This window comes from Oryzias latipes, chromosome 14, assembly GCF_053564925.1.
Source record: "Oryzias latipes strain Hd-rR chromosome 14, Olatipes_Hd-rR_3.1".
Classification (NCBI taxonomy): Eukaryota; Metazoa; Chordata; class Actinopteri; order Beloniformes; family Adrianichthyidae; genus Oryzias; species Oryzias latipes.
Window position 1 is genome coordinate 5734013 of NC_136250.1, and position 15667 is coordinate 5749679.

Below are 15667 nucleotides of genomic sequence, written 5' to 3' on the forward strand. Positions count from 1 at the left end.
TAGATATAATGTACTTTACTGGCAGTTAATCAGAAGGGAGTGAGAGACCTAAGATTACAATTTTTCATTCTTTCTCTGTTTTTAGTTTGTGGTTTAAATGTTGACTGTACAAGAGAACTGGACTGAGGGATCTCTCACCCCTAGCATTCCTCCAAGAAGCCAAAATTTCTATACACTTCTACAGAGAAATAAACAGCTATTACTCTGTCATTCTATTTGTTAAAATAACCATTCTTTCTCTGATTATTTTTTAACATGTTCTTGCTAATCTGATTTTTTTCCACAATATTTCTTTTTTAATCGTGAAGTATTCAAGTTATAAACTGACCAATAGGATGCCCCAATAAAAGACTGTGGTGCCTGCCGGCCCCCACCTCAAAGTTTGATTAACAGATTTTCCGGAGCCCCTCTTCAGTGTAAGGGGCGTGCCCTTCAAACAAGCTCACTCCTAATTGGCAACAGTAGTTGCCACAAAAACATTGATTTAAACTCAGACCAATCACTGTCATCTGGCTCCAATATGGAAGAAAAATGGCGAGTGAAGGTAAGACATTTTCTATGGGTGATGTCACATTCTCTCCATCCAGTTCTCTTATAAAGTCAATAAGTAAATAATGTGAACCTTAAACAGAGAAAGGAATGATCTTTGTTATCAATTCTGCATCAGGATGAAATGTCCCAGAACTTTTTATGAAATATAAAACTATTAAAAATGTCTTGATGGTAGTTTAATCTGAAAATCAGCAACATTTTTAAAAAGTAGTGTCTAAAGTTGCTCAAGCGTAAAATAATTAAATAAAAATATACTTTAAAGAATTAGAAAAACAAGTGATGCATCAATTTCTTGCATTTTTTTTAGGTTTTAACATCTGGTACATCATTCTCTACATGTGCAGTCAATGGAAACATGTTGATCAAGTCAAGAAATGTGACAAAGCAAAAGTCGCTGTTGGCAGTAAACCTAACCAAGATCTGAGGATTTGCATCAGTGTGGTTAGCAGCCTCACCATTCAGCCAGCAAACACATCTAACCACTCACATCCCAGCACACGATCTCAGCTTCAGCTATTGAGCTTCATCCAAAAAACAAAGAAAGTAGAGCATTTAGAGAGAAAGTATTTTATTCATTAGACAAAGTACATTATTGTTACAATGATAATACAATTGTTACAGTCTTGAGTGAGATTAAGAACCTTGAGATGAGAAATTAATGTCTAACCTTTGACAGCTGAGCAGATTTTGTTTGAAAGCAAGAAACTTAAAGGCGGCAGCAGAGAAACCACTGACGCTTCAGCAAAAAATACAGAAACTCATGAAGAAACAATTAACAATACTAAAATATTTATTTTAACATGTGTCCATAAATTCCAGCAAAAATAGACAACAATGAAGAGACTACAATGATTTATGTAGCTGTAAGAGGGAAAAAGTTCTTTATATTCCTGTGCAGGAAAATAAAGGTTTTGATGGCCTTAAAGAAAATGTGTCAAACTCAAGGCCCGGGGGCCAAATGTGGCCCTCCGTGTCATTTTATGTGGCCCGCGAGAGCATAAAAGTTTTTAATTTCTTAGAATAAAAAATAAAAATTGGTGTGTATTTATTCATATCTAGGGCGAATCAGTCTTAAAATATCCGATTGGGCAACTATACATTAGGACTTAAACCCTGCCCATATAAACTAACCTGTCAGAATCAAATGTAAAAGGGTTGATGCTAGTGTAACAAGCAAACATATGTTTTCTATGCTACTGTAATTGTGACTTTAGGTTATAGTAAATAAATAATAAGTTATTTAACATTAAGGAGTAGTTAGATTTATTTTTCATTACATTTAGTTACATGTATAAATTATAATCAGGCTCTTTGAGGACAGCCGCCATGCTGATGTGGCCCTCGGTGAAAATGAGTTTGACACCCCTGCCTTAAAGAAAAGAAAAACACCTAAAACAATTTTATTTTCATATTTTTTACAGAAATTATAATTTTACATATAAAAAGCCCTTCATTTTTACTGAGTCTTCATTCTTGCATTTTATGAGAGGAGAAGTTAAAACACAAAAAGACATTGTTAGGTAGGGTGGTTCCATGTGTTTTCTCTTACCATATGTATTTGTTAAAATTGTTAAATTTCTTACAGAAATTAGAAGAAAAGTTTCCTGAAAATTGCAGCTGAGCTGATCACAAAAAAATACGTAAAGCTTTTAAAATAATGATAACGTGGTTAAACTACAGAAATCCATTTGCAATAGTAAGTAAGCATTTTTAAAATTATTAATGCAGGATCTTAGATTAATATTTTATCATCTAATATCATATGACTGTAAAAAGAACATCCTCCATAGCCATTTAGGTAAAATGTTATTTTTTAAATCTTCTATCATAAAATTACTGAAATGTTGATTATGACTTTCCTCTTAAACATTTTTGTATACACAAGATGTACATTAAATTGTGTTTATTATGTTTTTGTGCTGCCAATTTATTAGAAATCCTTAAATTTCCTCAGTTTTTAATGTCTTATTTTATTTTGGGGGGTTTTAGCAAGCAAAACTGTAAACTATGAATTAAAGCAAATTTAATGGGTATATCTACAAAATAAATGGAGTTATATATGGTTATTTACTTTAAAAGAGAAATGAAAAACTTACAAAGGATTTAATAAAAGAAAGACGCATTTTTAGGATGATCAAATGACCTTGAAAAAGTAAAGTCAATCCAATCAACACAATGTTTAACTATTCCTCAGTGAAGAAGCAGAACAGAATGAAGATTTTGCAACAGAAATACTTTTTTTATCAGCAGAACAAAAAATTATCGTTGGGCGCTGCGTTGTTGCCTGGCTTCAGTTTTTCTATTCTTTTTTTTTATTTTAACGTCTGCGTAGATAACATCAGCTTGTGCGTCTCCTGAAAAAATACAGACTTTTAATAGACTGCTATGATACACATTCTTTACAAAATCCTTTACTAGTGACTTACCTGCATTAACTGCTGCCGCTCTTCGTTTTTGACAAAGTTTTATTAAAGCGGCGATCAAAGCAGCAAGAAGTAAGAATGAGAAAAATGCAGCAACTGCAGCAAATGTAGCCACAGAAACTGATTGTAAACCTGGAGAAAAACAATTTTTTATTTAGATTTAACTGATTTGAATTTGTCCAACATTTCTCTGTGGAAAATGTATACTGCACCGTTGCAAGCAGGGATGGTTTTAACCTTCTCATCTCTGCTGACATTGTTCCAGACTTTACACGTGATGTCTCCAAGAGGCTGTCCATGTATGATGATGGAAACATTAAACACACTGGATCTATCAGATGTGTCATTGTTCAGGGACTGACTGGGTTTGTTTGATTGTAAAAGTAAGAAACCATTCAAAGTCAGAGTGAGCTCTGCTTCATCTCCCTCATAGAAGCAGGTGACTTTCTGCTGTTCTGGTGACAAACACTGCTGAGACACCGTTAACACAGACACAGGAGCTGCAAGAAATAAAACATATTCAAGTAAAAACATCAGCAAGAATAATGTAAAAAGTTTCTTTAAAATGTCAATAAAGTAACAAAGACAGTCCTAAATCCTGAATGAATGAGTAAGAAAGCTATAGTTTGTGTTTAATGGAAAACTCTTTTCTTAAAAAAAAAACTAAAAAAACTGTTAATTTCCTTTTTTTTAATTGATTAAAAAACAGGAAACCGCAATAGAAGATAAATCAATTATAAAAGTTAAAAAAAATGATGTCCATGAAATATTTCCTTCCAAGTATGTATAGGGTACTGTAACCCTTTATTGTTTTTAATACCCAGTTTGATTGATTTGTAATAAAATAATTTATGATTTGCCTCTTAAATTATTACTCAATATTCTTAATATACTCTTAGATGGACATTTAAGTTTAATTAGAGAATCGATAAAAAACAGTTGAGTTCATGTCTTGTGTTTCTCAAAGATAAAGTTAAGTAACAAGAACAATTTATATGTTTTCTTTACAGAAACTGAGTTTTATTTTCAAGTCATAAATATGTATTTTAGAACAAATTTACATAAAAATGTGAAGTAAAACAAATATGTATATTTTCTTACCAAGTACTCTGAGATTCACAATGGAATTTCTCAGTACTTTGCCATCAGGGTTAAACTCTTGAAAGGTGTAAACTCCAGCATTTGTCTTTGAGACATTGTTCAATTTGATTGTTCCATTAACAAGTTTAAAATGTTGGTGATCAGTTATCACTTTTCCATTTTGGTCCACCTGGAAGAGTACGGACTTGCCGTGTTTTAGCTCCTTCTTGCCACTATGGTATTCGTATGACAGATAAAAATGAACAGATTTTCCATCTGCAGTGAAACATGAAGTTTCCTTTGATTCGTTAAAGCTGCAATTTGTAAAACCTGGAAGACACAAAGATGAAAAAACCAAATTACTTTAGCAATAAATATGTTATTTTTAAACTTATAGTTTAACATTGAAATATTTTACAGAACTTTGGTTAATTCAAAATCTGTCTGTTTTACTTGAATAATTAGACTTTCTTCAAAGTATAATTTCACACTAAAATGTACCTTTTCCAAAAGATCCTGTTAGCAGAGCTGCTGTGATCAAGGAGATGAGAATCATTGTGACTGGAAAGAAAAAACACACATCAACATGTAAAACCTGTATGTGATTGACTCATTTAGGAAAAAAGAAAAAAAAAACTATAGTTATACTTACAACTGTACTCTAGTTCTTGGGTAAAGGTCAAAATCACCAACGATATGACACAGAGGAGTGAAGGTGTTTCACTCTTTGACTGACAAGACTGAATGCAGCAGAAATGGGACGGTGTGTGTGTGTTTGTGTGTGTGTTTGTCTTTTTCCGTGGCCAGCCTCTCTGCTAAAATGACAGAAGTATGTGTGTGGTATTGTAAGTGACAAAAACAGTTGGTCAACATGGCCGTTACAACAAAAACCTTCTCTAACACCTTGTGCGCTTTTTTTCCTCTGGGACTCCTGATGTTAAATGTATGTTTGTGTTGTTGGGAGGAAAGCTTAAAGTAAGTATCAGAAAACAGCAGCTGAGCTGATTACAACGATCCACAGTCTGGATAATAAAACTCTACAGATTTTCTGTAGCCCGCGAGAGCATACATTCACATGTGTGAAGAACATCTGAGAACATATAACAAGCACCACAGAGGCGCCCCAGGAGGACTGTGATGGCTCTATTATCCCCTCTTTCAACATTTGGTCCACACGGTCTGCAATAATCTTCCGTTTGTGAGGGGAGACCCGATATGCCTTGCAACGAATGGGAAGGTCATCAGTGGTGAAGATGTGGTGTGTTTCCACTGTAGTTTTTCCCAGTCGGCTTAAACACAGTCCTGTCCAGGATCTAAGCAGGCTATTAACCTCAGGTGGGACCTCAGGACAGGAGAGTTGTTCTGAGTCTGATTTTGCAGAGGGAAACAGAGTATGTGTTGTTGGAAGAGCCACAAACAGGTTGGTTTTGGGACCAACACCATCAGAAGGGTGTTTTTCTTCAGGTGGCAAAAACGGATGGAAAGTGCAGCTTTTAGACCCACGAGTTCCATATGTGTGGTTGCTAAGGTCAATGATAGTAGAGGTTTTACGAAGGAAATCCAGACCCAATATAAGAGCAAAAGCAAGGTTGTCATCTGCCATGATGTAAGTGTCTAAGGGGTAGGAGACATCATGCCAGCAGTACATCAGACAAATTTTACCAAGGGCGTAGTGTATTTTATCATCAGCCAAAGCAAAGCTTTGATCGTTGCTTGGGCGCAGGGTTTCACCACTCCGAGCTATCTCCAACCACAGCCTGTGACTCATAAGGGTGAATGTACAACCAGTGTCAAACACAGCCCTGCATTGTTTTCACCTGATAGTCCTTGGGACGCGCAGCAGAGATAACCAAGGCATCTGTCCCTGTTTAACCATGGTTACTACGTCTGCTGTCCTCTTAGAGGAACTTTTGTCAAGGGGTCTTTCATAAGGTTTTTCTTTAGCTTTCTGCTGATCAACCTTCCCCCAGTAGTCTTTTGATGAACTACAGTCCCTTTCCACTAGTGTGCCTATCCTCACCATCAGGTCTACGGTGGTTACAGTCCCTCTTAAACATCCAGCAATTCGCGGATTACAATTATTTAGAATCTTTCTCACCAGCTCCGATTCACTGATGTCTGCTTTCCATTTTAAACATAGAGCCCGATAATCATAGGCAAAGTCCTTAAGACATTGCCCTGGTAACTGCACCATGTCTCGAAGCCTTTCCTCCACTTCTGCCAGGTAGTCAGGCGGAAGAAAGGCAATTTGAAATCCCTCTCTAAACTCATGTCAGTTGTGTACTTGAGCTTTAGCCACGCTCCACCAACTATGTGCTGGCCCTTTAAGAACACTAGACAATGTGCCTATAAGCTCGGCATCAGTTAGTTGCCTTACAGCTAAAAAGGTTTCACATAGCTCAATGAAGTTTAATACTTCTGCGACTTCTCTGGACCCACTGAAAGATGAGGAATCCATACGGATTGCTGGTTTCGCATACATCATTGGAGCATTTGCCCGCTGACTAACAGTGGTATTTAGCGACGTGTTTTCTGGTGGAGGAACTGGAGAGTTTTTGCTGGTGCTTGGCAAAGCTAGTGTTGGAGACAGCATGTGAATTGACTGAGGACCTGAGGTAAAAGAGAGGTGTACTCCACCCAGCGCAGATGGACCAGAACCGGAAGGAAAACTGGGCGTCTGAGACACTGAATCAAAAACTGTTTGAGTTTGTGAAGTTCTTATTTGTAATGGCTGCGCCGCAGGAGAAAAGGAGTGTTGGTGACGGAGCCGTGCTCCATCAGTGGAGAGAGACGTGGAGATAGTAGCTGGACTGGCACGCTTCAGTCTTTGGATTTCAGCCTTCCACTTATCATCTCGTCGTTGTAAACACTCAACCAATTGCTGCTCATACTGTTGCATCATTGCCACCATGCGTTGTTCAAGAGCTTCCAAAGAATCGTCTACATGGCCTCGGACACCAATCTCCCTGTTAAGAGCACTTTCCATAGAGTCTCTAAAATCATTTTTTAATGATGTTACTATTTGCCCCAGAACATCTAAGACATTATATAGAGGAATTAAAGGAGGGGCATCCATGTAGGAAGTATTATTGTCTACAAGTGTGACATTTTCCTCCTGATCATCATCTGACAGGTAAAGAGAACTGATGAGTGAGGCGACTTCCTCCACAGGGTTCCTCCTGGTGACCCAAGCATCTCCTCCTCACTGCTCATGTTCACTGATGTTATGGTCGAATGCGTCACCCTGCGTCGTTTGACTGTCTTCTCTGGCATCCACGTCACTTGTGGGGTGATCAAATAGCATGGACTGATCTGGATTCGTACCATTATTAGGCGTATCATCCGCCATATTGCTCTGGAGACAATTACAGTGTGATTCACATATATTTATATATTTATATTTGACAGAAGTGAGAACATACAAATTTACAAGTCTTTTTTCTTTTCTTTTTTTTTAACAACTGAAATGCAAGATTTAACAGTCAAATTATATTCCCCATACTGGCCACCACTGTGACAAACACTACTTAATTTAAATAATGTGTGTTATCAAAAGTTCTTTTGGGTTCTTTAAATATTGTTAAACAGAATCACAGTATAATTCAAAACAGTAATACACCTGTAGAGTTTTCCAAAACATAAATTTAATGTGTTTTAACTCCCAAGTTCCTTTTTTCTCGCTCTTTTTTTCCCTGGGTGCGCGCTCATACAAGAGTCAATGAAATGTCCCCGCAAACGCGCATCGCGGCCTCTGTCAGTCTAGTAAATCCAACCAAAATAAACTGGTATACCAGTTAAATAAAAATATGTTTTTTGGGTACCCAAGAAAAAAAAATGTGTCGATCTCACAAGCTGGTCTTTCAGTCTCTTTAGAATGCGCCCACTCCCGGGATAGCGCACGTAACTCCCCTCGGCCGTTCGAATAAATCTCCGGTTTCTGCTCCCCTGTCACTCATCTGGCGTCCACAGAATGTTTGGTGGGATCAATCCAGTAGGCAAGGAACATCGAATATCTTGTAAGTCTTGGTCACGGGAGAGGACCACGGTGGCAGCTGTCAGCGCGTCTTTCACTTTCCTTCTTCCCTCTTTTGCACACCTGTTCCGACCCTATTTAATAACCTTGGGGCGTGACTGCCGTGCGTCAGGTGAACCGTCCATAACATAAATAAATAAACCCATGAACATAACACAAAGACCACATCCAGAAACGACAGTGGATAACATATACCATGTGCATGTGGGGACGTTAGTTCTACCTGCACCCAGGTAGAACTACTGTTCCTTTTTTTTTTTCTTCTCTATAGTCATAATGTGACCCCGTCACAGGGCTTTGAATCACGCTCAATAGCCTTGAGACGTCTGTTTGAAAACAACTAAACATACAAAATGTTTTACTTTAGTCTTGTTGATTTGTATTTATTCCAGATTTCTGAATGCACTACATCTCCGAGCAACCCCAGCGCACAGTTCCTGGATGCCACACACCTCTAAGTGGGATTAACTCAGACACAGGTCCCTGTAGCGATCAGCCTAAAAACATTCAACATTAGCTGGTAGCTCCTCCCACACGCAGCTGCGGTGTCAAGCTTTAAAGAACACAATTTTGGACAGGCGGGGCTGGACGGCAAAACACCCCGCCGAACCGACCCTAAAACCACCCAAATTATGCATACCCACCCAAAGCGATTTTCCCTGCAACTTCAGAACCAAAACCGCCCAGTCTTGCAACAATGTCGATGTGTTTTTTTTCCTTACTGCATACTCATACTCCCACCTTCAAACCAACTAGTGTGAAATATTTCATTCAATCACGCAAAATATTAGTGCAAAGGTGAGCTAACACCTGTGCTCAAGTTAGTGTTTATGTACTTCTACAATGGATTATGGAATGTGAAAGAATGAGGGGGAGTGCCCAGCCATCCCCACACCAAGACCACAGCTGCAGCAGCTGCGGTAGCCAGTACCCCCCAACGCCCGCACGGCAGCATATAGATAACAACCGCCCCCCAGGCGACAGCGCCTGCCACCCTGGCCAGGGCCAGCAGGACCGCCACGGGGGACCCCCAGAGCCAGAGAGCTGGGAGGCATGGGGGGACAGAGAGTGCAACCCTGGACCAACCAGGAGAGCAGCCCCCCCCCCCCCCCCCCCCCCCATCGCACCAAGAGAACCCAACGCATGGCCCCGCCCGAGAAGAACGTCCACAACCCCAGAAGAGCATCTCATCATCACCCAGGAGTTCTGGGCATTCCGTCGCCCCAACCCCAGGTACAACCAGGACCCCCCAAGGGAGATCCACTCCGCGCTCCAGGCAGCCACCCGCCCAGCCCACGGTTGGTCCAGGAAGGAGCAAGGCAGGGGCCAGCCGTCCCTGCCCAGGAGGAGGGCACCCAGGGGAAAAGGGCATCCACAAGAGGTGTTGTAAACATGGCCCGACCAGGCTCGGCCACAGTTGGAAATTTGGCGAGGCCCAGTGCTCAGAGGCAAGGACCAGAACCCACACCACAGGGCCATGGACACCCCTGGCACCCAGGAAACACGGCCGCCGTTGCCAAGGGCCCATTGCCCCCTACCAGGGATGGGGTAGGGGACAGATGTTGCGAAATGCGTGTGTGTTTGTTAGGGTGTGTGTGCATATATGTGTGTTAGAGTTTATATTTTGAGGAGTAAAGGGTGTGTGTACTAAGGGGGTGCATTTAAAATTGGCAGGTAGGGCACTGAGCGGACATCTCCTGATTACTCACAATGATGTCCCATCACCCTCCCCACCAAGGGGCCCTAAATGTCTAAGGTGCAGTTAAAATTTGCCGAGAGGACATCTGCTGCTAGCTGGCAGTGATGTCCAAGCACCCCGCCACTAAGGGCCCTACATGTCTAATGTGCAAAAAAAAAAAAAAAACGAGAGAGGGGCGGCCCATTCCATACGGCAACCATGGGAGGGGGACCACTGCCAAGTAGCTCTTCCCCCCACGGTGCATCGCAGGTTAAACTTCCCACCCCCTCACCCTAATATAAGATTATATGAGGAAGGGGGTAAGTCGGGGACAGCTGGTAGACTGTCCCCGGGTGGTCAAAGCCGTCCCCCAGCCCACCCCAGCACAGGGCCCAGGTCCCCTCAGCCCAGGGGTCCCATCCCCTGAAGCGCAGACCCCCCAGGTCCCACACCATCCACCCCACACAGAGAGAGAGGAGCCAGAAGGCGCCGCCCCCCCCACAGGAAGTCCAGGCCCCTGCCCCCAAGTGCCGCCCCTGGGAGACCTCTGGTCTGGCCTCGACAGGACCGCGAAAGCCAACCAGCCGGGGCGACAGCGGATTGCCTCAGCAGAGACCCCAACCCGTCAAACTTCAAGGTCCCATATCAATAGTGGACCCTACCCCTCCCCCAGGCAGCCACCCCACAGGACAGGTCCAACAAGCCCCCACCCCAGACCCCGTAGTCCTGGCAGATGTCACCCAGAGCGACCGCGGGCCCCAAGAAGGTTGCCCCGCCCCCTACCAGAGCCAGGGAAGGAGTGATCCCAGCCCCAGGTGCAGATGGGCAGCCCATCCAGCGACAGATAGTCCTTCTCCATGGCCTCACTCAACTCCTCCCAGGACCGGGTTTTTGCCTCTGCAACAGTCCAGGCCGCAGCTCGCTTTGACTGCCAGTACCTGTCAGCTGCCTCTGGAGTCCCACAAGCCAGCCAGGCCTGGTAGGACTTTCTTCAGCTAGACGGCATCTCTTACTGCCAGTGTCCACCACTGGGTCCGGGGGTTGCCGGTGCGACCCGCACCAGAGACCTTGCGACCACAGCTCCGACCAGCGGCAGAGACAATGGAAGTGAAAAACATGGTCCACTCGGACTCAATGTCCCCAACCTCCCTCAGTACCTATTTGAAGTTCTCCCGGATGTGGGAGTAAAAGACTAACCTGACGGAGGGCTCAGCCAGACGTTCCCAGCAGTCCCTCACAGGGCATTTGGGTCTCCCGAGTCTGTCTCCTTTCCCGCCAGCGAATCCAACTCACCACCAGGTAGTGATCGGTGGACAGCTCTGCCCCTCTCTTTACCCGAGTGTCCATGTCAATCATTGACCTCCTGCCTATATTTTAAAATACTGTTTAAAAATAATGAACAGGTTTTTAAAGGAAAAGGAAATAATATAATGGCTCATTTAAAATCTGTGTGCAGGTTTTTCAGGAATCGGGAAATCTTTATTGTCATTTTATCACATGATAAAACGAAATTAAGCTCTATGGTCCCGGGCCAGCCGTTTACATTCAGACATAAATAAATAATATAATATCAATGTGATATCAATATGTTACGGTGTGGTTCCTGGTGAGTATTGCACAGAAAGTATGTTTCAAATTGCACAGTATATTATATTTAGTATTGCACAGCCCTGTGATATTGCACATGAGAATTAGCTTGTTGTCCATGGAGAGGGGGTGGGGTGCAGTGATCAACCGGAGTTCAGCAGTCTGACTGTTTCAGGGAAGAAACTGTTCCTCAGTCTGGTGGTCCTGCTCTTTGTGCTCCTCAGTCTCCTGCCTGAGGGGAGCAGGGAGAACAGAGGGGTGAGTGAGGGGTGAGTGGGGTCTTTCAGGATCCGGGAGGCCCGTTTCCTGCATCTGGTCTTATAGATGTCAGTGGTGGATGGCAGGCTGCAGCCCACAGTCCTCTGTGCAGCTTTGGTCACTCGTTGCAGAGCTTTCCTCTCTGCCGTAGAGCAGCTGCTGTGCCACACCGTGATGCAGGAGGCCAGGACGCTCTCCACCACACACCTGTAGAAGGAGGTCAGGACTGAGATCCCCATCCCAGCACGCCTGAGCCTCCTCAGGAAATAGAGGCGCTGGTGTGCCTTTTTGACCAGGCAGGAGGTGTTGGTGCTCCAGGTAAGGTCGCTGGAGATGTGCACGCCCAGATACCTGAAGCTGGAAACCACTTCCACCACGTCCCCTCCGATGTGAATGGGGGGAGGGGGGCATCTGTCCTTCCTGAAAACCACGATCCTCTCCTTGGTCTTCTTCCCGTTGATACAGAGGTTGTTGTCTCTGCACCAGCTCTCCAGATGTTCCACCTCCTGCCTGTAGTCGGACTCATCGTTGTTGGAGATGCGTCCAACCACAGCTGCGTCATCTGCAAACTTCACGATCAGACAGCTGGGGTGACTCGCTGTGCAGTCATGCGTGAGCAGGGTGAACAGGAGGGGGCTTAGCACACAGCCCTGGGGGGAGCCCGTGCTGAGGGTGATCGGGGAGGAGGAGACGTTGCAGATTTTCACAGACTGTGGTCTGTCTATCAGGAAGTCCAAGACCCAGTTGCACAGAGTGGGGCTCAGTCCAAGTGTGTGAAGTTTTTGGGTGAGGGTCTGCGGGATGATGGTGTTAAAAGCTGATGTGAAGTCCACGAAGAGCAGTCGAACGTACGTGTTCTTGTTCTCTACGTGGGTGAGGGTTGAGAGGAGATGGCGTCCTCTGTGGATCGGTTTGACCTGTATGCATATTGGTGCCGGTCCTTGGTGATATCGATGGATTCTGTGATGCGGGTCATGACCAGTTTTTCGAAGCATTTCATGACTATCGGTGTCAGGGCAACCGGCCGATAGTCATTCAGACCTGTCACTGTGGATGTTTTGGGGATTGGGATGATGGTGGCGGTTTTCAGGCAGGTGGGGACCACTGACTGCTTCAGGGAGGTGTTGAAGATGTCTGTCAGCACCTCTGTGAGCTGGTGTGCACAGTCCGTCAGCACCTGTCCAGGGATGTTGTCGGGTCCAGCAATTTTGTGAGGGTTGATCCTCTGGAGGGTCCTCTTCACCTCAGCAGGCGTCACCCTGAAAGGCTCTTCGCCAGGTGGGATGGTGAGTCTGGTGCTGGGAGGGGCGGTGTTGGAGTCCTCAAAGCGGGAGTAGAAGAGGTTGAGTGCGTCTGGTAGAGAGGGGTCCTCAGGGCACTGTGCATCTATGTTGTTGTAGTCCGTGATGCACTTAATGCCCTTCCACATACTCCGAGGGTCATTCGACGTAAAGTGTCCCTGAATCCTCTGAGCATAGGCGGCCTTGGCCCTCCTCACCCCAGCATGCAGCTCCCTTCTTGCTGCTCTGAGTGCCACCTTGTCACCTGACTGGAACGCAGAATTTCTGTGTTTCAGCAGAGCCTGCACCTCTGCGTTCAGCCAGGGTTTTTGATTGAGGTAGTTTGTTATAGTCCTGATGCTGGTGACATCCTCCTTGGACTTACTGATGAACCCGAGGACTCCTGATGCATAGTCCTCCAGGTCCACCTCCCCCTCATGCGAAGCTGCCTCCCTGAAGATCTGGGCTCCCTGAAGATCACGGGCCTGGAAGATTCACAATTTCATGATCTTTTTATATATTTATGAGAGATAAACTGCGACTACACTGTGACAGACTGGCAACGTGTCCAGGCTACCCCCTGCCTTCGCCCACAGGTGGTAGGGATGGGCTCCGGCAGCGCCGTGAGCCTGAAAAGGAATAGATGGAAGAAGATGAATGACTGTTGGTTGATTGTGTGATTGCAAAAGATCACATTTATTTTTTTAATTATGAACAATTTGGGACTCCATACAGCAGGGAGGCGGGGCGATGACATCAGTACTCACTCGGTGTGGCTAGATGCTCCTCGTGAGCGAGGCCGGTCTCTAATCAGTGCTTGGTGAGCGAGCTACCGGACTCACATGTGGTGAAATAAATGTTTCTAAAACAAACTTAGCTTTTCCAAAAGATCCTTTTAGCAGAGCTGCTGTGATCAAGGAGATGAGAATCATTGTGACTGTAAGAGAAAACACATAACATGTAAAACATCTATGTGATGTATTCATTCATATAAAAAATGCAGTTATATTGTTAACGCTTTATTTTACAGTACAGTACTTACAGTGCACTTAAGTGGTATTTACATGGTACTTATTGTGTAACTACTGGGTACTTTCATGGTATTTCAATGGTACTTTTTATGGGACTTACTGGGTACTTACATGGTATTTCTTTATGTCTACTCTGTACTTACATGGTACTTACTGTGTATTTGTGTGGTACTATTTGGTTCATACCTAGGTGGTACATACTGGGTTTTTATAATATACTTATTGGGCATTTACATGTTGTGCAAAGGTGTCTTTTGTGGAACTTACCACATGTAACAACAAGGTAAGTACAAATAAAGTACCTTGACCTTTAGGTCTGGAGAAGATTTTAGATAAAACATAAGGTTAAATGCTTTGCAAAAAGAAATAAATACTATAAAACATTCCTGTCATGGCTAGCTCATCAAGACAGACCCAGATGCTGGAACCCCGGAAGGAAGACACAGGTGAGTTAAGGGGTGAACAAAAAAGTTTATTTCTCTTGGTCCAGTGTGGTAGATGGAGTAGCGGGAAACCAGATGGTGGCTCGTGGCGTGACTGGAGGTTTGTCCGTGGCTCGTGGCGTGACTGGAAGTTTGTCCGTGGCTCGTGGCGTGACTGGAAGTTTGTCCGTGGCTCGTGGCGTGACTGGAAGTTTGTCCGTGGCTCGTGGCGTGATTGGAAGTATGTCCGTGGCTCGTGGCGTGACTGGAAGTTTGTCCGTGGCTCGTGGCGTGTCTGGAGGTTTGTCCGTGGCTCGTGGCGTGTCTGGAAGTTCGGTGGAGGCTCGTGGCGAGACTGGAGGTAGGCTGAGGCTAGAGGCGTGACTGGAAGATTCGCAGAGGCTTGGATCCTGGAGAGTAGATGACCCAGGTGACCACTCGTGGTAACGATGTCCTGAGGATGAGGCAGAGAGCCAGACTTAGGCAATGGCAAGAGTACATGAACTAGAAAACTAGCGACTAAACTATGCACCATCAGGGGCAACAAACTGGCGATGAATACTGGAACTCCTAATGAAGCCTGGCAGGTGATGCGATGAGTGGTCACAGCTGTGTCGGATCAGGAACCAAGCAGAGAGGGGAGGGGGAGGAGAGCTGACAGAGGCACCATCACAATATCCTTGTGTCGTGTCTAAACAATCTTATTTTGCAATGTTTTAATAAGAAGTTTTGCAATCATAGATGCTGAATATTATATAAGAAAAATGGTTTAAAGAAAACCTTCAGTTTTTTTTTAATAACTTCCAAACCATGTGACCTTATGATTCCAAATAAATGCTGAATTATGGCTGCAACATAATAAAACCATACACACAAAAATTTTATATGAATTTTTATATAAAACCCCAGCAAGTTGCATATGAATTCTGTTCATTTGCTCTCAAACAACGTGACTCAAAGAGATGACACCTATGCCAAATGGTGGTAATGACATCCCTACATAAGACATGACAACTTTCTTTTGCAATCAAAGATGCTAAATATTTTATATGAATTTTTTTAATTAAATTCCAGAGGTTTGCAAATGAAATCTGGTCAATTTTTTCAATAGCTCCCAAAACACCTCACCCAAAAAGGCAAATATAGCCTCGCAGAATTCTCAGATTTGGATCTGTGTGGAGACAGGACACCCAGGACAACAGTTCAAAAGGGAGCACAAAAAAAAGTTTATTTCAGGGGGGCAATATTTGAGGAGTTTGTTGCTCAGTTTATCCGTTGGAGCCAGGAGCCTCTGTCTATAAATTAAAACAGAAAAAAAAACAA

The 15667-nt window shown here is 43.7% G+C and overlaps 1 long non-coding RNA gene across 1 annotated transcript; it reads right to left on the reverse strand.

The window, feature by feature from the left end:
* Nucleotides 1-1108: 1108 nt before the first annotated feature.
* LOC111946293 (uncharacterized) lies at nt 1109-9180 on the reverse strand. Its single transcript, XR_013647520.1, has 5 exons — nt 4557-9180; nt 4077-4385; nt 3188-3475; nt 2979-3107; nt 1109-2906 (listed from the first exon to the last, which is right to left on the reverse strand). It is a non-coding gene; the product is annotated as an uncharacterized LOC111946293 (long non-coding RNA).
* Nucleotides 9181-15667: the final 6487 nt, after the last annotated feature.